Source organism: Bacillus rossius, chromosome 11, assembly GCF_032445375.1.
Source record: "Bacillus rossius redtenbacheri isolate Brsri chromosome 11, Brsri_v3, whole genome shotgun sequence".
Lineage (NCBI taxonomy): Eukaryota > Metazoa > Arthropoda > Insecta > Phasmatodea > Bacillidae > Bacillus > Bacillus rossius.
In genome coordinates this window covers 5763220-5788327 of record NC_086338.1, presented here as the reverse complement: position 1 = coordinate 5788327, position 25108 = coordinate 5763220, and the positions used below count along the sequence as shown (strand labels likewise).

General features: G+C 45.0%; 1 protein-coding gene and 1 long non-coding RNA gene across 7 annotated transcripts in view; one reads left to right on the top strand and one right to left on the bottom strand.

The window, feature by feature from the left end:
• The window catches only part of LOC134536595 (gastrula zinc finger protein XlCGF57.1-like), a 256297-nt gene that overhangs the window by 41736 nt on the left and 189453 nt on the right, over positions 1–25108 (top strand). The gene's annotated exons all lie outside the window — the stretch shown is intronic.
• Positions 1449–13863, bottom strand: LOC134536599 (uncharacterized). 2 transcript variants are annotated; one of them, XR_010075815.1, is made up of 3 exons: positions 13166–13863; positions 6120–10712; positions 1449–5902 (listed from the first exon to the last, which is right to left on the bottom strand). It is a non-coding gene; the product is annotated as an uncharacterized LOC134536599 (long non-coding RNA). The 2 variants fall into 2 exon arrangements; XR_010075814.1 differs by having other exon boundaries at positions 1449–10712.

Genomic DNA, 25108 nt, shown 5'->3' with positions numbered 1-25108 from the left:
GACTGCGCGAGCAATGGCCGCAGAGGTAGCGGGAAGGAGGGAGGAGGGGACGTGGTTAATGAATGAAATACATAAAAATTAAATAAATTTGAATATAAAAACATATGGCACTTGGGGAACAAAACAAAAGATTTGCACTGTATTATTATTTCTTGGGAGCGAAGCACTGATTCTACAGCGCCCTCTTGCGGCGGCGCGCTATTTAAAAACACGTCAGCCGGGAGGATTAACAGGAGGGGAGGGAGGTGGTGGCACATCGGGCTCAGATGGGCGCAGCCCTGGACGACGTCAACTTTTAATGACTTGTAAACAATATTGAGCATTTATACTATGTAATTTTGTTACAAAACATAAGATTGTGTCTATTTCCCATATTACCTGGATTGTCCAAAATTTCGAATGTCCGCATTGCCTTTGGTCCCAGTTAGTCCAGATAAACGAGGTTTAAGTAAATGTTTGGTACATGTGTTTCAAGTATACCAATAAAATTATACATCGTAAAAGTAATTATTGTTTAAACTTGAAATTGGGAAAGAAAAAAAAACTCTAAACACTGCTGTGAAAAGTGTCTGTGATGGATATGTAAAATTGACAATTTTATTTTATTGAAAGTATGAATGATTGATTGATTCTAAAAAGTGTAATTAAATGTTTTCCTTCTTTTTTTGTGTATTAAAAGTAGTTTCAAAATGACTTTGACCTTCTCCTTAATCTGTGCTTGTAAATTACCTTGTTTTCTCGCATAATCGTTGCACATTTTATTCTAAAATCAAGTTTGAAAAGTAGGGGTGTGACAATTATGCGGGAAAAAAAAAATTTAGGTAAAGTTATTCATAAAAACAAAACCCGTTAACGGAAAGTACATTGATTTAAAAAAAGGTGGAGTATACAAGAGCACGCTGAACAATTTATATTAATAATTAATTAAACAAAAACCTTTCTTCAACTTTAAATAGAAAAACCAAACTGTAACGCAACGACAGCCACTTGAATCTGTGACGTGAACCAACGCGTAAGTATTGCCATAGTACACATTTACCACAAAAGAATGTGGGCCATTAAATGTAAGTTACTCTGCTCTCGACAGAGAGTGCGCGCTGCATGCAATCGGCCAGATATATTAGACTACATGCGCACGCTCTATACAGGAAGCAACATAACCTGAGGGCGTACCGGTGTTAAGGTTAAAATTACTGCTGGAAATAATGGGCGCCACCATGTGAGTGGGAACGTGGACCCGGCTTGTAACTCTAACTCAGGGTGTTACGTGGCCCGTGTGCGGTGAGATATTAGCCCTCCTGATTTTTAATGCAACACCTGTTCCTAACTAAGCCTGCTCTCAGCGTCGGGCATGCTTCTAATTAACCGCAGTGGGCTCTTAGGGCTCCTACACGCCGCTGACTGGTTAAGGACCCACGTGGCCCCCCCCGAACACAAAGACATGTGACTCAATTTAAGTTGTTTTTTATTTACTCACGTTACACGCCCTTACACAATCCTTCCTTGATACTGTTATAAAACGCCCGAGGCACGAATCGATTTAGGTGAGGAGGCAAACCATGCACGTGGTCGCCTCAAAGCAGAGACATCCACTCTCGGCCGGCTGAAGAAGGAGACTGGGCTGAGACAAGGGCTTGCGGCAGGCAACATGGCGCCCTTTGCGCCGAACACAATTACCGTTAACATCTTAGCTATTGCGTGCCCCGGGTTATAATGGAAAATAACAAAAACTCTTTATAAAAATTAGCACATCACATCAATGACCAGACCGTCTGTAATTATTACTTATGTGGTAGAAAATAGTTTAAATCAAGTTGTATGCTAGTTCCTCCGTCGCCCGCTAGGGAGCGTCCGTGTCCGTGCTTGCACATATTTTATTACAAAAACATCATAAATTAAGTAAACAAAAGGCACTCACATAAAGGGGTTACAATAATTATTAATACATATAGGGGTGCGGCGCACTGCAGCTAAGTGCCATCTTGCCAGGCTACCAACACATGCACACACGCACGCACAAGCGGGAGGTTTGAACAGAGATGGTGTTTGGGCAGTGGCATATCGGGCTCAAAGGGGTCGCAGGCCCGGACGACGTCAATTGCCCCCTCTGAAAGTAGGCCGATATGACAGCGCTGTGCGACAGATGGTTGGGGGGCGTTGCCTGTAACGTTTACGTCGCGCACTCCCACGTGGCAATGTTGTTTACGTCCGTGCGGACAGGTGGCAATGTTGACATGACGGGCGGACAATGTTTACATGAAGACGTGCGAGCAATGTTTACATGATGGCAGTAGAGCAATATTTACATGATGGAAGGAGAGCAATGTTTACATGATGACGGACGAACAATACACACGGGTAGAATGGGCGCTGGCTGACTAACCTTGTGGGTGGAGACCCACCAGTTGCTCCGAGCTCCAAATCTGCGGCTGTTGCGTCTCGCAGCGCGCGGCAGTGCGGCAGTGGCCAGGGCGCCGGCCAACAGGAGTGGCGGCGTCCAAGGTCAGGCAGCTTGTGGCAGGCGGGCAGCAAGCACGGGCGGCGCTCGGCATGGCCCGGCTCAGCTATGCCGACATGTGGGCGCTTCGCGGCCCGTTTTGACAGACGGGTGACAGGTGTCGAAGTCCGGGTGGTGGGACGGTCGGCCGTCCAGGTGTCGTGGCGTCGACCTGCATTGCGACAGGCGGATGCAGGGAGCTCAGGCGACTCTTCACGGTGCGGCGTCCCAATGTTGCCAACTTGCGACATGTGCGTGGCGTCTCGGGCGGCAGGGCACTTGACCGATGTTCCGGTACTGCGGCGTCGGAATCGGGCGTCGTGGCGTCTCCGACATTTCTGACGTTGCGTCAGGTGGGCTCGAGGGTGGCGTCGGCATCGCGCGCGTCCGTTCCATTCGGGCAGGTTCATCCGACTGTCCCTCGAAGCCAGGCGGGCACAGAAGAGCCTATCCAGGTGGCGCGGCAGCGCTCAGGCGTCTCGGCGTCAGGGCCCTGGACATTGTGTCGCAAAGCGTCCCGTTTGCGACTGCACACTCGGGTGGCGGTGACGAATGCAGGATGATGTCGAAGCCAGGTGGTGGCGACAAAGTGGCGCGAAGCGTCGGCGTCGAGTCTGGTGGCGTCCGTGGCGAGTCGTGTGGTGGAGACGATGCGGGCTGCGCCGGAATGGACCCTGATGATGTCTGGACGGTGGCGAGGTCATTCTGGCTTGGGGAGTAGTCCCCAACACGAGGCGGGTGCTGGACGGCGTCGCAGACTGCGGCGGGACAGTCGTCGCCGTAGGTCGCTCAGTTGGCTTCGGCGAGTCAAGCGTCGTCACAGTCGGATGAGTGGCGTCAGGTTGGCGAAACGAGATTTTGCGGGTGATGATGTGATCGGGCTTGCGTCAGGAGACGTCAGGTCAACTAGAGGTGCCGAGGCTGGCGGTTCCAGGACAGGAGGCGGCGGGAGCGGAATCGTCGGTGTCGGGATAAATGGCTTGGGGTCAACGAAACGGGGTCTTGCAGGTGATTGCGTCATCGGACTTGTGGCGGGAGGCGTCACGTCGATGAGCTTCGGCGTCGGCACGATGGGCGTTGGCGTCAGGATGACGGGCGTCGGCATCAGGACGACGGGCGTTTTCGTCAGGGTGGTAGGCATCGGTAACGTGACACGTGACGGTGCGGGTGACGTCAGGACCTACCTTCGTGGTGCTGGTGACGATGTCATGCGTGAGGAGTCGGCTTGGTGCTTCGGGGATGCCGTACCGGCAACGAACGGCATCCTTGACACTTGGTGCGTTGGCGAGTCGAGCAGGGTCGTTTTCGGCGTGGTTGGTGTCAGTGTGAGCGGCGTCGGCGGATCGGGAAGCGTCAAGGCGTGTCGTGGAGAATAAATGTTCGGCGTCTCTGCTCGATACTGCACCTGGGTGGATAGGTAGGCGGTACATTGTGCGCACGTAAAGGTAAAAAACTTGCGCAGTATAGTCCATTCACGTTCGCCGATACAGTCACAATGTCACAGGCCGGCACATTCCTGGCAGCGGTATCCCTCGCTAATTCCTGCAGGACACGAACTCGCTCCACACTTCGTCACCCCTTGTGAGCGGTACTCGGTGCAATAGCCACACTCATACCCAGTGGCGGTCCTGCCATACAAGTCCCAACTCGGGCAGGGGAAGTAACACCCGATGCACTCGTCTGCATACATATTTACACACGTGGTACTCTTTACACGAAAAGTCCTCACGAACTGCGACAACATACTGCGCTCGGAGTGTGTTGTTTTCGCGAGGAATGCAATCACCTGGCTGCTCACTGCGAATTCTCGGAAGCGCGCGCGCTCGGCTGGTCACGTGGCCGGCCAGTCCAGTTATCTCTCGGCTCCGCTGGCTACCGCGCTCCGGTGTACAACCGCCTAACACGCGCTAACTCATGTGGGCCTGGTATTCACGACACGTGCAATATCTCGCCACACGCTCTTGGGTGCCATTTGAGGGCGTACCGGTGTTATGGTTAAAATTACTGCTGGAAATAATGGCCGCCACCACATGAGTGGGCACGTGGACCCGGCTGGAAACTCTAACTCAGGGTGTTACGTGGCCCGTGTGCGGTGAGATATTAGCCCTCCTGATTTTTAATGCAACACCTGTTCCTAACTAAGCCTGCTCTCAGCGTCGGGCATGCTTCTAATTAACCGCAGTGGGCTCTTAGGGCGTCCCACACGCCGCTGACTGGTTAAGGACCCACGTGGCCCCCCCGAACACAAAGACACGTGACTCAATTTAAGTTGGTTTTTATTTACTCACGTTACACGCCCTTACACAATCCTTCCTTGATACTGTTATAAAACGCCCGAGGCACTAATCGATTTAGGTGAGGAGGCGAACCATGCACGTGGTCGCCTCAAAGCAGAGACGTCCACTCTCGGCCGGCTGAAGAAGGAGACTGGGCTGAGACAAGGGCTTGCGGCAGGCAACATGGCGCCCTTTGCGCCGAACACAATTACCGTTAACATCTTAGCTATTGCGTGCCCCGGGTTATAATGGAAAATAACAAAAACTCTTTATAAAAATTAGCACATCACATCCATGACCAGACCGTCTGTAATTATTACTTATGGGTCATTATCAAAAAAACGTACAATTTCATAGCATAAAAATATTTCTGAAAAATTTATTTTAAACCTTTTCATAAATAGTTGTAGAAGAGATATTACATTTAGTAATTGATTTATAATATTGGTCAAGATCATATAGTTCTGTATCCATTTTTTTTTTAATATTTGAAAAAATTCCTTGTCCACGGATGTGACAATATGGTACACGGACATGACAACATGGTACACGGACATTACAACACTGTACATGGGCATGACAACATGACACACAGTCATGACAACATGATACAGACATGACAAAAGGATATGATTGAATTAAATGCCTATTCAAAGGAATTTAAAAATTTGACTATCAATGTTAGGCAACCATCTAGAAGACAAAAATTAACAATTACTTTGAAACAAACACTAAGCTATTCAAAAAACACAGGCAATTCGTAGTTTTTAACAAAAGTTTATGTATTTGCCCAAGTTTTCTGAAAAAAAGAACTGGTTTCTCTTGTTCATAGTGGGTTGACTTAGCACTTCTTTCACAGCAACCAAGTCTATCAATTCTATGTTTTCTTCATATGGGAACACAAAAGCAAATCCAGTGGATTTTCGCATGAATTTCACTTGCAGCTCTTGACCAGTAACTTTTTCTACTATTCCAACGTAGTGTGTTTGAAAGTTTCTTTGTGAGGTATACTTGACAACAATGTAATTGTTTCGCTCGACATAAGATACAACGGGCTGCTTGTTTTCAGCCTCATCAGAATCATCTGTGTATACTTCATTGTACCTCAGGGTCTTTGAAGAGGAAGTATCTGAGTGTTGTTAAGTAAAACACATAATATAAGTATACAATAAATCCCTAGTTAATCATTGGTAAACAGTTGTAAAGCAATATTGAGCTGCTGTACTCAGTCAAACTGTACACCACAAAGAGACTCATATCTAATCTAATGTTAAAATAACTTAGTTGTAAAAGCAGTTAGAGTAAAATATAACACCCAACAAAATGTGTATGTCACAAAAGGATACATGAAGGATAATCCACAGTGATTTGTACAATTCCATAGTGTGTGCAAGAAGCTCCAGCTTTGCACATTCTGCAACTCGATCTTCTTGCTTGTACTACTGTTCCATTGTATCTACACCAGTTTATCTCATGTACTTTGAGTACACCTTTGAAAGAAGGTACATTGTTTGGAAGATACTTTTCTATTTGTTCAATGTCGTTGGTGTCAATCTTATGAATAACAATGTTGCTGTTGCTGTTTTTAATTTCAGACATAAGAATATCAATGTTCGGAATATCTTTTCCTTGAGCAACAAGATTGTATCTTCCTTTCTAGTGTCTGCAAGTCTGTAATACTTTTTTCTATACTGACTTGTTTTTTCTTCAATGCTTCATTTTCTTTTTTAAGTTTTGTCATTTGTTCTTTAAGTATTTTCATATTGTTTCTCATCCTTATTTTGCCAGCTTGTACCCTTGAAGAGAAAGGTACAAGCTCTGTTGTATGTGGTTTTTGTGGGATGTGAGGTATACGTACTGTAATCAACTCTGGTTCCATTATTTTTCTCTCTCTACATTTTTTGGCCCTTTCACGCCATTCCTTCCGCATCTTTCTTTTCTCCCTATCATTCATGTCTGTAATTTTTTTCTTGTAGCTCTTTTCCTTTCAGCATCTTTTAGTTTTTTCTTTAACTCGCAATGCTTTTCTGGGTCATTCTTTAACTTTTCTCTAGCACGTCGCATGCTTAGTTTCTTTGTCTCTCTTCGCTTATCTAGTTGCTTGTTTGATAGTTTCTTTTTTACAATTTTTCCCGTTTTCACAATTCACTGAAAATAAAACAGTGTTTTTAAAGTTGCAGCAATAATGAATAATGCCTTATCAAACAAGGGGGAAATAATGCACTGAGTGACTTAGGCTTCTATTGTTTTTTTTAGTAAAATACAGTAAACTCCCGCCAGTCTGTGGTTCGAGAATCTGAAATACTCAAAAATCAGGGCATTTCCGAAGTTGCTTGATTGTTATTGTCTTGATGTGCTGCAAGTTGTATTGTCACACTTAGCATGATTTGTGGTTTAGAAACAGTGGAATGTTTTGTAATTTAAAGAAAAACAAAAATTCTAGCTCTTATTGTGCAGCAGCCCTATCTGCCATTTGATGTGTTAATTTCTCAAGTGACTTGTTTATTATGATGTTAAGGTGTTCTACATTTTCACAAACTTTACAGACCTCATTTTTAGAACTATACATTTTTTGGTACATTTTAATAAAGAATATTCAAAAATCTGAAAGTCATAAACGACACCCTCGGATATTTGCGATAGTTTACTGTACTTAACATGGAAAAAATGCTTTCAATCAGTGGCTCAATGTTATAAATCAGTTTCATGACACTTTACGTCAGTTGGAAAATATAACTTAACCAGACTATTTAGTGTGTCACTGAGCTTATGATATCGAAAAATAAGTTATGTAAGCTAACTATGCTAGAAACTACAAAGCAAATAATAATATAATCATGTCTGTGGACAAATGGTCATGTCTGTGGACATGCAATGTCCACGGATGTGATGTCCACGGACAGGATGAATTTGTCAATATTTTGCAGTACAGAGAAGATATTTGAGGTTAAGAATACAATGAGGACAATAGAAACCTTTTCATGAGTAACAGCAATCATATTTAGGATAACATTGCCTAAATACCTTTTTCTATTAGTTTGTTTAATGCCACAGACGTGACAAGTTGATCTAAACACTGCTCAAAATTTGTGAACAAATGTAGAATATACCATATTGTAACAACAAGACATAACATACATTTGTTCCTGTGCACAAGATGGCTGCTCTTTTGTACTACATTCAATTACCATTGAACAATGGCGTATTCTAGTGGCTTTTTTAAAAAGTTTCATTCATGTCCACGGACAGGACTCTGAACCTTGTGACGCATATTAAATAAGTCATACAATAAATAATAATTTGATAAAGACAAATGTAATCCTGTATGTGTTGAGGGCGTACGGTGTTATGGACGCCACCACGTGAGTGGGCACGTGGACCCGGCTGGAGACTCTAACCCAGGGCGTTACGTGGCCCGTGTGCGGCGAGATATTTGGCCCTCTAGATATTAAATGCGCCGCTCTCGACCCTAACTAAGCCCGCTCTCAGCGTCGGGCACGCTTCTACCACGCAGTGGGCTCTCAGGGCGTCCCACACGCCGCCGACCAGGTTGGGGTCCCACGTGGTCCCCCCGAACACAGAGACACGTAACACAGTTAATCGGTTTATTTTACTCACGATTTATTTCCGTACACGTTCCTTCACTGGTACAACTGTGAAAACGCCCGAGGCACGAATCGGCTTAGTTGAAGAGGCGAACCACGCACGTGGCCGCTCTAAGTCGTTACGTATTACAATGATGATACTAAAAACTCCGAGGAGTGAATATTAAATATGTATACAGTCTCTCCGACCGAGAGAGGCCGCGAGGATGAAAGAAAGAGATTCGAATAAATTAAACTATGGAATTAATACTCAGTGACTCAACGGTGATGTCCTCGGGGTGTCGTCCGCTCTCGGCCGGCTGTAGAAGGAGACTGGGATGAGATCATGGTTTGCAGGTGGCAACATGGCGCCCTTCGCGCCGAACACAATTACCGTTACAACACTCTGCGATTCCGTGCCCCGGCGAAAGTTAAGTAAATAATAGATTACATTAATAAATATATAAAAATTACTGGCAATTTAAAATACATTAATGTTTACGTAATTATTGAGAATTATTATAAAACATTTCTACCCTCGTCCAAGTCCGTGCCTATTCGGGTCCGCCCGGGCAACGTCTATAGTTTTATAATTAATTGTAATATTTAAACTGGAGAAACACATGATTACACTGCAACAAGACACTGGGGCAAAAGAATAAAAGAAAAAGGGTTACAATATTAATTAGCATACTTAGGGGTGCGGCGCACTGCGTCTAAGCGCCCTCTTGTTGTAGTTCGTGGCGCGCAGTTTGAATCGCACACGGCTACGTACGTTACGACACAAATGCCGGGTAGGGAAGGTGTTGGGAAAGGGAACGGAGGATGATCAGGCTCGTGGGGCGAAGCCCCGGCTGACGTCAGTGTATTCTAAGTATTTTTTATATTTCTACACTATTGGTATCAATTGCCATTAAATGCTGAAACATGACATTACATAAAGACAAAATGGTAAAACTGCAGGTTGTGACATGCCACGGACGTGACATTTACTACTATGTAGAATTTTTAAAAATATTCATTACTTTTTTTTACACATTATGATAATCTTACATTATGTTCTATAAGTTATAATATTAGTTTAATACCATAAACTAAGTTTTATATGTAGAATTATGTTCATAATAATGTGTGGACAGTGTTTTGTACGTTTTTTTGATAATGACCCTTACGTGGTAGAAAATAGTTTAAATCAAGTTGTATGCTAGTTCCTCTGTCACCCGCTAGGGAGCATCTGTGTCCGTGCTTGCACATATTTTATTACAAAAACATCATAAATTAATTAAACAAAAGGCACTCACATACATAGCCATCGTGACACTATTTTGTGGCGAAAAGAAAAGGGTTACAATAATTATTAATACATATAGGGGTGTGGCGCACTGCAGCTAAGTGCCCTCTTGCCGGGCTACCAACACACACACGCACACACAAGCGGGAGGTTTGAACAGAGATGGTGGTGTTTGGGCGGTGGCATATCGGGCTCAAAGGGGCCGCAGGCCCGGACGACGTTAAACCAAACACGAATGATGCCAACTAGCGCTGGCTACATGTTCATAAGTGGTACAACGCGACGACGCAGAAGATCAGATAAAGGAAATATTGTTTAAAAACTATTTTAAAAGAAAATTTACATGTCAGACCTCTTCGTATTTCCGTTAATTAAATAAGTAAGTTATAATGTCCAAATAATTATTAGATTTCTACTTTAAAATACATTGTTTAATACGAAAAAAATATCTACACTAGTACACCGTGGCGACGCAGACAATCAGATAAAGATAACGTTGAAAAACATCTTTAAAAGAAATTTACTCGTCAGACAACTTTGTTTTTCCGTTAATTAAATAAGTAAGTGGTGATTTTGGAATAAATATTAGATTTCTTCTCTAAAATACATTTTTTTTATACAGAAAAGACACCTATACAAAGCGCTCGGCATCTAATAATGGGACCAAAAACATCATTGGACGTTTACTTACACATAACACAATAGATACAAAACTTTCCTTGCGTGTACTAAAATATTAAAAGAACCTTGTCCAATAATATTAAAAAAAATGATAAATATCTAATATAAGGTTAGGTTGGGCACTGGTTATTCAAAACCTTTTTCCCCTTGCTGCTACGGGGATAAGGGCCCATGATGTCCAGTGCGATGGTGTGGAAGGGGTGCTGGGGCCGCCTGGGTCGCTGCTGCTCCTCGCCATCCGCCCTCCTCGCTTTGCAGTGTTGACAGTGGAGACAATTCCTCACGTATTCCCGGACGTCCCGGGTCACCCCCGGCCAGTGAAATGTGGTGCACAGCGCCTCCGCCGTCTGCTCTGCGCCGGGGTGACCCGCGAGCTGGTGGTCCTGGAAGTAGGCGAGGATGGTGGCTCGAGCTCCCTCCGTGGCATAGAATCGCCATGACTCCATATCCCCAGGTGCCCTACCCTGCAGGACCTCTTCTACCACCCTCTGGTATGGTGTCACCTGCCCCTCGAGCATGGTTCTTTTCCTCGCCACCGTCATAGCGACGACGCGTCGCCGGTATGACGGCGGAGTTATGACGGCCGCGTGAAAATGCGAGCACGGATCCCATCGTCATATCTCTCCCGTCATCGCTAAGGCGCCTTACCTACGACGGCTTGGCAATCGATTATATGCAGAGGTTGGCAGTGAATTTACAGAAAGGATGTGTTTTATTTGGCAGTTGGTGTATCTGCTAGCAATTTACAGCCAATAGAAAACTACCTACACGAAAACAAGATTGTGGACATTCGTAAAACTTAGGCATGATGTGACTATCGAATTATATATTTTCCACAACTATATTCAATATTTATATCATTTCATTGTACGCCTGTTGGCGTTCCGTAAATATAAGTTTTACAGACTATTTTTTGCTCAGTAAAACACCCGTCACGTCTCAGTCTCAAAATATAATAAAATCATTTTACATAGCAAAGTCGGTTATAATTATTAAATAGTATATAAGAAGGTTAAGGAGTGCATTAGAAACTGTGAAAGTTTGTAGTTTTTAATATGAAAATATTATTTAGCGATCTTGTGAAATGTGTTGCCCGTTATTATTATTTTTGTTTTTCAATGGTCAGTTATTATTACTTTAAATCATACGATGAAAAAAGAATTTCAAAACACTTTTGTGATTCGACGTGAAACATTACAATACTAGACCTGATTTAATCATTATTTGGTAATTTTCGTCACCGTTAAAGTTCATTTGCCGATTTGAAGGTACCGAAACAACTCGGTGTGCTATACGTCCCACTGTTCAAAAAATACTACTGTTATATTTAATTACATTATACTTAGACTTGTTTATAGCATATTTTCTAGTGCACTACAAGTTTTATTCACACTATTTTGTACCGTAGCATATGTATTGGGTGAATACGCTGATAATATTTATTTAGCATCTTGCAAGCTTGAAACAATATAACACGAAGTCGGTGTTGTTAATTTAATGCCTGAATATAATTTATTACGTAAACTGTAGTTGACAATATTGTGTCTGCATTTTATAACTACCAGAAGAGTATAGGAACTAAAAATACCCTTTAACGGAATTAATTACTTTCTTTTCACATAAGCCGCTCCTCTCACAAATTACAATTTTCGTATTAACTATAAACACGAAACCTCTCAACTCTACGTGAAACACTATTATTCCTACATTGTTACCATTTTATCATACTGAAAGTATTCGAGCGAATCTTAGGTGAATAAAATACGTTTCAATATGCGATACAGCAGGAGCAAACATAGCCACCAACGAGGGTGGGGAGTAGGCCTAACCTAAAAGTCACTAAATGTTTGGAGGAAATGCCTTGTGTTTAAAATGCGATAAAACGAAGGTTTAAAAGAACCATCAGACTACTGTGTATTTATCAGCGGCATTCTTGTGTATTTTCAACCTTATCAATGCATGTATTTTATTTTTACAAGTGATTTTTTTTTATTACACGTATGGAAGCTGAAGGGGAAATGAGTTGTTTTTAGAAGTTTAATAAGCCACACGCGTATAGGTGTTTTACACTTAACTTTTATACAGAATAATTAACCAATGTGATGTTATCTTCTATCTAGTTGAAATATTACGTTATTTCGTCCTGACCTTTATTTTTTTATTAAGTGATATGACAAAAGTAGGCAGATTGGCAGTTTTCTTAGTAGGTATGATATATTTTGGTTAACTGAGTATTGTGCAGTTAAAAATAACGAGAAAAAAGAATCAATGTGTCTTATTCACACGAAACATAGAAACTAAGTATTGGTAAATATGTATTGTACGGATTAGCGCCAAAAAAAATCTTACAAATATGAAATAACTTTCATTATATGCTATCTTACGTCCTCTTTTCAGAACCGCCTGCGGAGATAAAAAATTCCAAATACTTTTGGAGATATGGCCGTTCTTATTTTGCTATACCAGACGTGTGTAATAATTTGACCGTCGCCATTTTATATTTTGCCGTGTGCGCGTGAATGTCTAAATAACATAAATTTTCCATTAGGTAAGGTTAGTTACATTATAAATACTTCAAAATAAACCGAAATTAAAAATAATATCAATTTATTTTACATGTTGTATAGTTTTAAGTATTTATAATGTAACTGACCTGACCTAACAAAATGGGACAAAGGTAGATTAGGTCAGGTCAGCTACATTATAAATACTTTGAAACTGAACAGACATTAAAAATAATAAAATTAATTTTATTGGTTGTTTAGTTTTAAAGTATTTATAATGTAGCTGACCTGACCTAACAAACCGGGAAAAAGGATGAACAGAATAAACTCACGTAAGTTTCTTTTTACATGATGTATTCGTTTACGCGAGAGTCCGTAAGATCCACATAAAGTTCTGCCATTCCCGATTACACCCGAATATTCACCTTCGGCCAACCTCGGGATTTATTTATTTTTGCGCAGGAAAAATGAATTGAAATATTAAAAGTGGTCGGATAGGTTAGCTACATTAAAACACTTTAAAACCATTTGGATGGTTAGTTAGGTTAGTATAGCTACATTAAAATAAACAGAGAAATATTAATAAATAAACCCGAGGTTGGCCGAAGGTGAATTGTTCGGGTGTAATCGGGAATGGCAGAACTCTATGTGCATCTTAGGTTTCTCCGTTCGGGAACATCGCAAAAAAAAAAATGATACTTGTCAACAAGCAACCATTATCGCCGCACGAGTGCACAGGATGAAAATTAAAAAATTCGATATCTCCAAAAGTATTTGGAATTTCTTATCTCAGCCGGGTTTAATGAAAAGAGGAAGTTTAAGAGCACAGAATAAAGGTATTTTCGGATTTTTAAATTTTTTTTAAAAAAAAATCGCCAAAAAATGAAGATTAAAAAATTCGATATCTCCTAAAGTAATTGGAATTTTTTATCTCCGCAGGCGGTTCTGAAGAGAGTACGTAAGATAGCATATAATGAAAGTTATTTCATATTTGTACGATTTTTTTTGGCGCTAATCCGTTTAATACATATTTACCAACCCTTTTTTTAGATACATCTTATAACTCACATACGTAATTTCTGAGTAAATATAATTATGGCAAAACCTTAAATTTCACGAAAACATATTATTTAACTCATTTGAAAGAATTATTTCCCAGTATTAAATGAAAGTTACACATGTAGTCGGCTGTATGACGGGGTTATGACGGCTATGACGGCCTTACGACGGGCAAACAATCCCGCCTTACCTATGACGGGTATGTCGTAGCTAAGGCGTCTTCCAGAAGGCGAAAAAAGATCCATGCTCGCTTTTAGTAGCGAATCGTCATACCGATGACGCGTCATCCCTATGACGGGCGAAAAAGAGAACCATGCTCGCCCGGCTGGGTGCCACATGCCTCAACAGCAGCCCTGGTGGCGGCATCTCCCAGCTGTACCTGCTTGACAGCACTGATGAGGTCGGCTAGAGTGTCTACGGACTCGGGACTGGGACTCTGGGGCTGGTGGGTCACAGTGTAAAGGGTGGCATGCTCGGATGACTCCCCTATGGCAGAGGAGTGGCCTTGTGGAGGAACCAGGTCCTCCCAGGATCCTCCGTCCTCCGTCATAGACGTTTGTCGGGTTAGGGTGCCGGGAAATCTCATCCGCGAGCTGGTTTACCTTCTCCGGCACCATAGGCGTGCCTACAGGGGGGGCCAGGTGGGCCATGGCCCCCCCTAATGTAATCACTCAGATCGGCATTTTCTCTAATGCGTTCGTTAATATTCGTATATTCCTGGCACTGTGACACTCTAACTGTTTTTCAGAGTTGCAGCGTGCTAATTAACAATATTTTTAAACATTTTATCATTCTGGAAATACAGCCGCCTTAGTTTATTTAAAACACGAGGTCCCTTAAAATGCCAAGCAAAAAAAAAAAATATTTTAAGAGGTTTGTTAAAGTTCTGTTGTCTGAATTGCTGTTTTTTCATTCTCTAAAAAGAAGTTCATTTCAAGGTAGATCTGGACCAAGCTATTGGAAAATTTGAGGGGGGAAAATGTGTAAGTACCCTTTAAACATTGTCTATGAAAAAAAAAAACAAAAAAACATATTTTTCCAGATTGTTAAAATTATACGGATATAAATATTAACTAGTAAACATATCTCGTTGATACTGCACAAAAATATAAACACGGCAATGAGTGAATGTATTTAGGCTATTTATCATTATAAATTCAGCTTCTGATTTAAAAATTTAGCAGGGCCCCCCCTAATGGAAATGTCTGGGCACGCCTATGTCCGGCACATGCTCGACTTGGAAGACATAGTTCTTGAGAGTCATGGCCCACCTGGTAAACTTAGACTTACGACCCTGCATCGTGTTGAGCCATTTGAGGTATTGACTGTCTGTCCTCAGGGTGAACTCCTGCCTTCAAGGTAGTGCCAGTAGCGACTGACCGCCCACACTACCGCCAAGCACTCCTGCTCATTTACATCATAGTTCCTCGCGGCCGGCCCGAATTTGGAGCTGGCATACTCCAACACTCGCCGTCGGGGCTGACCTGGTATAGCACCGCCCCCATACCCACCTTGCTGGCATCCGTCTGCAGGTACAGAGGCTCCCCCTGTGCCATACAGGCGAGGACATGACTTTTCCGGAACAGGCGCTTGACGACAGCCAGGGCGCCATCTGCCTCGGCCGTCCACCTGTACTTTGTCTTGGGCGAGAGCAAGTCCATGATAGGAGCAGTTACCGTCTCGAAGTTCGGAATGAAGGAGCATAGCCAATTCAAGAGGCCCATAAGGCGCTGCAACTCCTTCATCGTGCGTGGTGCTGGCTTTGTTTCAATCAGGTCTAAGTGTTTTGGCAGCGGCCGGCAGCCCTCAGCATCGACAATATGCCCCAAGTTTTCGAGCTCCACCGCCCCGATGGGACACTTACATGGCGCGCATGTGAGGCCGTGCCTGGCCACCCGTTCGAGGACCAAGGCGAGGTGTTGTTCATGGTCCTCCCACGACCTGGACCAGATGATCACATCGTCCAGATAGGCCGTGATGAATTCGCCCACGAACCCATCCAGGACGCAGACCATCATGGTCTGAAACGTCGTGGGGGCGTCCATCAGCCCATACGGCATGGTGCAGAACTGGAATCGGCGGCCATCCGGGGCGGTGAAGGCTGTCTTAGGCCGGTCCTCAGGTTTCACAGGGACCTGCCAGTACCTGCTTTTTAGGTCTAGTGATGTGAAAATAGTGGCATCCCCCAGCCCTGCGAGGGAATCTGCATTGTTTATGAGGGTGGGGGTACAGGGATTGTTACCTAGTTCACCGACATAAAGTTCACACAAAAACGAAGAGACCCATCCTTCTTGGTGGCCATAACCACTTGGCTGTTGTATGGGGACTCGCTAGGCTCGATCACCCCGTCCCTGAGCATCTCTGTAATCTGCTCCTGTATGGCCCCTCGCTCGACTGTTCCAAAACCATGGGGCTTTACAAAAATGGGTTGGTGGGGCCGGGTAGGTATAGAATGCTCTGCCATCGTCGTGCGTCTTAGCATGTCCGTGGCTGCGAAGACTTGAGGGTGCTGTGACAACACATCCTCGAACAGGGTGACATACTCAGGTGACACATCATTGGTAATGTCCGCCAGTCAGACTGGGTTGGCTGGAGGGGCGGGAACTGCTCGACCCACGCTGGTCACTGTGCGACGGCCCCGTCAACCCACGTTCAGCCTACCTTGCCTGATGTCGATTGTGGCGTCCTCCTGGACCAACCAGGGTAGGCTTAGGATCAGGTCATCTCGGAGTCGTTGGACGACTGACTAGACTGGTCACGTATGCCGATGGTTACCTGTGCGCGCCCAGAGGTGGGCGCACTGGTCCCCTCGGTGGCAAAAAGGACAGTCCCCTCGAACTGCTCCAGGTCCCCCCCGGCACCAGGTGGGCAGCTACGTACGAGTAGCTCGCCGCCATGTCCACCAGAGCATAAACAAGGTGCACGTTCAGGAACACCGGTACTCGGAGCAGAATAGCCTCGTCGTCCCCCAGCCTCCTAGGCAGGTAGGTGTGGCCCAGCTCGCTGCAGGGGCTGCCGGGGCGCCTGGCGGCTGGGTGGGTTCGGCCACGCCAGCCGGTGACGTTATGCCGGTGGCTGCTGGGACCGGCACGCCGCTGACGTCTTATGGTGGTGCCAACTGTGCTGGTACGCCTTGATGTGCTGCGGATGTTGATGCGATCTCTGATGACGTTTGCCAGTTCATCCTGTTCCCCGTGGATCTGGCTGAAGATTCCTGTTGGCGACCCCTCTCTCTGGTCGCTGGCAGTGACTGATTCGAGACCGTCTGGCGGGTGCGTTGGGGACAGTGGCCGACTGGATCGCTGCCCACTACTGGAAGTTTCCCTGCCGGTGTCCCTCGGCCCCCATCTTCTGCCACACTTGTTCCCGTGTCGGACAGTCCACGTCCCAGTGGTATTGCTCAGAGGTGCAATATTGTCACCGCAGTGGCCTGCCATCACTCGCCCTTCTGTCCGCGTATCGCCTGTCCCGCTGTGCTGCTTGTTCCGGTCTGGCCTCAAGTTGTAGTCTTAAGTGAAGTGGGAAAGGCTGAGCCACGTAGGGCACCAAGGCCATAGCATCCCCTTGCGCCACCTGTCCCTGAACACGAGTCTCGCGCCTCTGGCGCAATGGCGTCCTCTCCTCCCGGTTGGCATGCAAGTCGCCTTCCACTTCCCTTGCCTGCTCGACGAACTCGGACAGCTCCAATCCGGTCGCGCCCCGCATGAATGGTTTCAAGTTCGGAGACAGCTGCTCGCAGATGAGTGGGAGGATCTCGCTCGTTGGCCTCCCAAAGTCCAAACAGTGATAGAGTCGCATTTTCATGTGCACAAATGCCTCGACACTTTCACTGTCTGCCTGCATCATGCAGGACAGCTGCCGATGACAGCTGCCCATTGAAGCACCTCTCGAATGTCCCTACAAATTCCTTCCATCCTGTGAGGTAATCGCCGGTGTCCGTCCAACAAGTTCGTGCATGGCCCATAGCTGCCCGCTGACCTTGGGCACCCAACTGTCCCTCGGCACACTCGCCAATCTGTCCCAACACGCGGCTAGGAACGCCCGCGGACATTCGTGTAATTCTCCCGAAAACTCCGGCAAAGTGACGGCGACCTCTGTCACTCGCATCACTATAGGTGTTGTCCGTGATTCTGTCCGTCACTCTCTCGCGTCACTCCCGGATTCCCTGTCTTGTTCCACGGACAGGTGCACACTTCACTGTCCTCCGTTTTTACGCCGCCCAGTTTCGCGGTAAAAACTACCCCGCACCACGTGCACCTATCTCCCACTTCCGTCTTTGTTGCGTCGGAGTCCATGCCGCCACAGCATCCACCCGACCCGGCTGAGCCGGTAGGCTCGTCCATTATTGCTCGCGCGATAAGCTGTGTGCACGAATATGCCGACACTCAACACCGCCGTGCGACGCTTCGCCTGCAGCTCGCTATCTCGCCACGCTATCCGATCCCGGCGTGGGACGCGACGCGCTATCGCCCGCTGTCTTGCCGCCCTGGCGCGCCTTTATCCGCTCTCCGTGTCCCTTGCTTCCCTGCGTACTTTCACGGCCCGTCGTAAGTCTCTACACGCTTCAGCGTCCTGTCGCGCCAAACTTTCTAAAGTTCCGTTATTCGGAAATTATTAAATTATTAAGAGATTAAAAGTGGCTCTAAATTCATACATAAAATAATAAAAATTAACCTAATTTACAGATACTCTCTAGAAATTAGATTTAACAAGTTTACATTAATTAAGTTTGAATAATATGAATCACACTGGAGACTGTTCGTCACTTGTTGACTGCTCCAGTGGCAAGTTAAAAACAAAAAACGGGGAGGTCATAATTACGTCACACAATACTCTAATTAATTTAGGCTGAAGGCTGCAAGGGAAGCACTCACAAATGTATTAACGTAAATTCACATGTGTGACACTCCTACGTCGTACATCCCTTGGACGGGGTTTTAATTAGAAGGGATGTTACCATTAAATTGTGTTTGATTTATAATTGCCTGGGGTCGAGATGGCTGGTTAATTAGGGCATGGTCTTTGATGCTACCTGTTGTTCTGGTGCTCACCTGACTCGGTTGGACCATGGCTAGGGGTGCGTTCCGTTAGCGGGGTCGGATACTGGCAGTTGCAGGTCGGGCTTTAGGGTGGCCTTCGGTCAGACGACATCAAAACAATATTGATTTTTTTTGTCCATACAATTTTTGATGAGACGAAATATTACTGTTAGAGGTTGAAATAACATAAGAGATTTAAAAAATTTTAAATTCCTTCCTACTTAGCCTACACTATTAGATTCATTTAAACTTATTGTTAAATTTTTAAACATAATATTATATAATTTAATGTTAATTTTTTTGCTTTGTAGTTAAAATATTATATTTTTATTTAAAAAATATTTACAGTACCTTATCCTGAAGCTGAAGCAGAGAGACTTTTCCACAAAAAAATATAAAGAGCAGTTTTTCAGTTTTTCATCATCTGAAATGTAAATCATTTTGTAAAGGCTCATTGAATTAAAAAAAGTAGTTATTCAGTAATAACAGTTATGGATATGCTAGTTTAAGTTAGTTACTACATATACTTGAAAAACGGTAATATCAATTTTCCGTCGTCCGGGTTCTCGCGTTCGAGGTTCGGCGTGGTTCCTAGCAAGAAGGCTGGTTTTTTTTACTGAAAACATGTCCGGGAGGGCGCCAGGCTAGCTCTGTGGCTAACCACGAGGTGGGTAGTTGGGTGCGAATGCCCCTGCGTGGTCCTCTAGGAATGGCGGTGGTGGTCGTGGTATGAGGGATCCCTGGTTATTGATACACTACTGGCCCTACACAGCATAGCACGCTGATCTCTAGCTGGATTGAAGAAGTTCACAAAATAACATACACGAGTCTGGTTTGCACTGTCGTATACACGTCGCGCACGGAGTGTGCGGAGTGGACGTTAAATTGAAATTGGCAGTTACACTTGCAGTTAAAGTTACACTATTTTTCCCTACACAAATTACACTATGATGACACTGGGTGCTCTGACGCGCCGTCACTAATATTAAGTCCTCACGCCAGTCGAGGTTGAGGGGAGCAGTTCGATTTGAAGTCGGCCAATCCCGTGAATTGCGAACTGCGACGCCCGGGCCAACCTGTGTGGACCACGGCTCGCTATGAAATTCGTTTAATGTCTTTAAGTTGCTGTGGCCGGTGCCTGTCCACTTCAGCGATTAACCAAACGTCTGTGATTGCGGGAGTCGGCCCGCGCCATATGCTGCACTGCCTCGCGTAATGCGTTGTGCAGAGAGTTTACGTTTAGCAGCTAGGATAAGCCCTACACCGTAAACGGACCGGGCGCACACGGGGAGTTAATTACAAAAAGGTTGATGTATCCAGAAGGGGAAGGGGAAGGGGAAATCTACCTCACTTTACCTCAATGACGTTAACAATTAGAAACAAAAAAAAACAATGGCCCTTGTAAAGGGACTGGCAGAGTGCCAGACGTGTTGTGAAACCCCTAAAGAAATAAGCGTCAGAAATACAAAAATACACAACTTTATTATTCTTTAAATCAAGCCCCATATGAATGTAGAGGGGCAACAAATAACAAGAATTATGAAAGAAAGAATTACGTAAACAGGTACTGGTGAGCAAAACAAATAGCCAATATACAAATGTTATGTGCTAATGTTATTTAAATCAAGCAATTGCAAATAGAATGCAGTCTGTCCGGACGTGAGAGATGCGGGGGAGAAAAAACGGCAAACACCCTAACAGAAAATGGGTCGGAAGCAAAAAAAAACAAGAGAAAAGAAATGCACAAGGTGAAACACACTGGCAATGCAAACCAGAAAATTACGAAACAAATTCGGTGTCCAACAAACATTACTTTATGAAGCCACAAGGAGGCAAGCCAAACATGACGCAGAAGGCAAACTACAGAATTATCAAGAGAAAAAATGTAAGACACCGACCAGAGAACACCTCGTAGCCATGCGTAACACAGCACGACGCCGAAGCACCCCTCACTGCGATCGCTCCCGGAACAGAACAGAATGAGCAAAATAATTACAGCCCTATATATAAAAAATCCAGATGGTGCTAGTGTCGCGCACCCCAGAAGCGCGGAACGGCGATAAGCAGGAAGAAGCTAAAGCTCAGTCCATGAAGAAACCACCACACGACACACAGTGCAAGCGCCCGCCCCCAAAACACAACAAGAGCTGGTGGCAGGCGATCGAGAAGGGGGGGGGGGGGCGGTATCGGAGAATAAGAGCAGGTACGTATCACAGCTTCCGATCCAGCCCGAAACTGCAAGTCTCACAGGGCATCACCGCCGGGCGCAGCAGTGCACGGAGGGGAGGCGGCTCGCAGCGGCGCTCGAAAAGGGGCGCCAGCATGCTGCCACATCATAAATACTCCGACGAAGCGCGCCACAGCAGTTATCACTGTGCTCGACGAATCTCTGGGCTAGGCAGGGGCTGCGCAAACAGTACACGGAAGTCTCTAACACTAAGAGAGGGCCCACATCGTAGGAGACAACCAGCAGGAGCGGCGGGCACACCGACGAGAAGAGATGGCGCAGTCACTGTCGAGGCTTACGTCCATAACACGTAGGAAGCAGGGGCTGCCAGAAGAGCGTGACACAGGCAGTGAAGAGTGGACGTCTCCTCTCTTCGCTGGGTGATGACTGAAGAAGAGCGGCGAAGACGGATCGCCAGCAAAAGGATAATGGAGTGGTGGAGAGGAGATTACAAAGAAAAACATACAACACACTGCGCCATCCACAAATACTAAAAATATGCCTTCCCAATCACACAACTTATGTTCCAGTGCACTGGAAAGATTCACATAATTTAGTAGGGAATAACTATACAATAAAACATAAAAGACATAAAAAAATAGCAGCCCACTCAGCCAACAACCTTTTTATAGAGCTGGGCTCCCATACTAGTTGCATACTGTAAACACTTATTCAAAGATTATTAGGACATAAATAATAAATCAGAATATGGCTATTGCTGTTAAAATACAAGTCTTAAACTATCCCTAGAAAATAATTCCAAACTTCTATGGGAAAAATTTTTACAATAAGGCCAGGCCAGAGCAAACAGCTCCAGATGAATATTCATAAATGACATGCAGGTAAAAATCAATAAAAATACAACGGGAGAGAAGACCTGCTAAATACTTACTAACAAGACAACTTACACGTTAAGACAAATAAACTTTCAGCTGGCTTACATGGCACTTTTTATACCTGGATTTTTTCTTACAATCCTGGAGAAGTACAGTATTACTGCCCAAAAAACGCACAATAGTGAATGGGCCCTCATATTGGGGAAGCAACTTAACATTGATCTGTGCCGCTAAAGAAGGGAGAACATATGAACGCACCAGAACAATATCGCCAACTTTAAAACCATGGTGCTGCCTAGTTTTGTTGTACTGAATCTCGACAATGTGGCGGGCCTTCTGGAGTTTACAGGGAACAAGATCAAGAATTTTCTCGAGGTCAGCCTCCTATGGTCGGAGCTTAGAGACGGCAGTCCCCAGAGATTCAGGAGAGGGTGAGTGAGCTCGCTGCCCAAAAAAGGAATGGAAGGAGGAAAGCCGGTGGCGGAGTGCACTGCAGAGTTAAGACCCATGTTAATGTAGTCCAGGTCGGAATCCCAAAGTGTCTGATCTGAACGATAAAAATAAGTGAGAACCCCCTTGAGCACCTTGTTGACACACTCTGACTGGTTGCCCTGAGGGAAATATGCCGAGCTATACTTGGGTTTAATTGCCCATTCAAAGCAAATATCCTTGTATATGTTAGACTGGAAGTATCTGGCATTATCAGACACGAGCATGGCAGGGGCTCCAAAGAGCTTCCACACTTGTTCCCGAAGGGCTTTGACAATCGAAACTGCTTTCATGTTTTTTAGAGTTAGAAATATAACAAATTTAGTGAAAATATCGACCAAGACAAGCAGACACATATTACCCTTACGCGAGCGCGTCAATGGTCCAAAGATATCTAGATGGACAACATGCCAGGGTGCCACTGGCGAGTCTGCATAGTACAGGCCCACCCTAGTGTTTTGGGGTGGCTTCGAAATCTGGCAATCATGACAGGATCTGACAAAGGCACGAACGTCGTTGCGAAGATCCGGCCAGTATAAATGTGCAGAAATGCGGTGGAAGGTTTTATCCATACCAAGATGGCCTCCGATCAGGGACGAATGGTAGTATTTAAGTACCATAGGCCTTAATAATAATGGCACAACTGCCTTACGGGCTCGACCTGAGCTGCCAGTAAAATAAATCAGACCCTGTTCCTCCACAAATGGGACCACTTTCTTGTCTCGCAAGTCCTTACAGATTTTCTGACAAACGACGTCGTCAAGCTGACGCTCACGAACATTAAGGTAGGACTCCGGGAAAACCTTGCACACACATAGGAGTTCATCGGGACTAGATGACTCGTTCTCTTCAACCAAAAACTCCTCGGGACAAAACATCCGCGAAAGTGTGTCGGCCACTACATTGTCGGCTCCTCGAACATGATGGATAACAAAGTTAAAACAAGAAAGACGAAGTATCCAACATCCCAGCTTGCCCAGTTGTTGAGGATGGTTACAGAGCCAGCTCAAAGCCTGATTATCTGTAAAAAGATCGAATTCTCTACAGTCGAGATAACATTCGAACTTATCCAAGCCGAACAGGCAGGTAAGAGCCTCCTTCTCGTAAGTACCCAACTTTCGTTCAGACTCCAGTAACAAGCGGCTGGCGAAGGCTAGTGGCAGGAGTTTTCCCTCTTCCAGATGGCTGAGAACTGCTCCTAGAGCAATGGACGAGGCATCAACAAACAGGGCAAAACGCTTGCTGAAATCAGACAGGACCAGAACGGGAGGAGAGCCCGATTGAGACTTCAGGGTAGCGAACGTCTTTTCCTGTTCCGAACCCCAAACTAAAGGAACGTCCTTTTTATGAAGGGCATTTAAGGGGGCACAAAGGATAGCAAAATTCTTGAGAAGTGGGAATGATACCCAAGCATGCCCAAAAACGTTGCACACCCTTGATATTCTTAGGTCTGGGGAAGGCGACAATGGGGGCAACCTTATCCGGGTCCATGAGCAAGGAGCCCTCGGAAATAACATAGCCCAGGAACTTCACGAACTTTTGGCCAAGGGAAATTTTCTTGGGATTGACCGTAAGTTTGGCAGCACGAAGGCGAAGAAAGACCTCCCTAAGGTGGTCAAGGTGCTCCTCAAAAGAATTGCTATATACAATAATGTCGTCGATGTAGTTGAAAACAAAACAATTTGAAATCACTTAGCACGGGATCAAGCACGCGGCTCAAGACCTGGCTGCCAAAACTGACGCCCATAGGAATTCTGTTAAACTGGTAATGACCGAAAGGGGTTGAAAAGGCAGTACATTTACGGCAACTCGGGTCCAACAGACATTGGTGGAAACTGATTAAGATCGAAAACTGAAAATATACGAGCCTTACCCAAGTGCTGTAGAGCACTCTCCACTGTGGGTAATGGCCATCTGTCATCAATAATCTTCTGATTCAATTCCTGGAAATTGTGAACTAAACGCCATTCCGTACTGTCCTTCTTGGGTACCAAGAAGGTTTGGGTACTGAAATCGGATGTAGATGGGGTAATAACATCGGCAGCCAACAATTTTTGAATAATTTCTCTCATGAACTGAAGTTTCGGGGGTGACACCTTTATATATCTGCTTCGAACGGGTACCTCATCCCTCACATGAAGCGATAAGGCAGTACATCACACCTGCCAAACTTGCGGGTTATCACATCCGGAAACTCGCTTACTAAGTCAGCGATAGCCTGATCGTATTCGTGACTCGCCATTTCCTTACAGGACATTACAATGGGCACGCGTCTTTCGTGCCGCAGCTGAATTTTTATGGATGACGCAAAACCAAAAGACAACTCGTGTCTATGCAAATCCAACACGCAACTCGTGTTACTAAGGAAATCGAGACCCAAAACAAAATTAGACGCAAGTCCCGAAACCACAATAAACTTCCAACTCCAAGAAAATCTGTGAACCTTAAAATGTAAAATCACCGAGCGACGGGCGCGCACGATGTCGCCATTGGTCACGGAAATGATTACATCAGGCTCATTGACAACGAAACGCTTCAAATGACGATGCTGGCTAAGCAAACTGTCAAAACATGCCTCATTGATGCACGAACAAGTGGCTCCTGTATCGACGAGGGCGGGGTAAA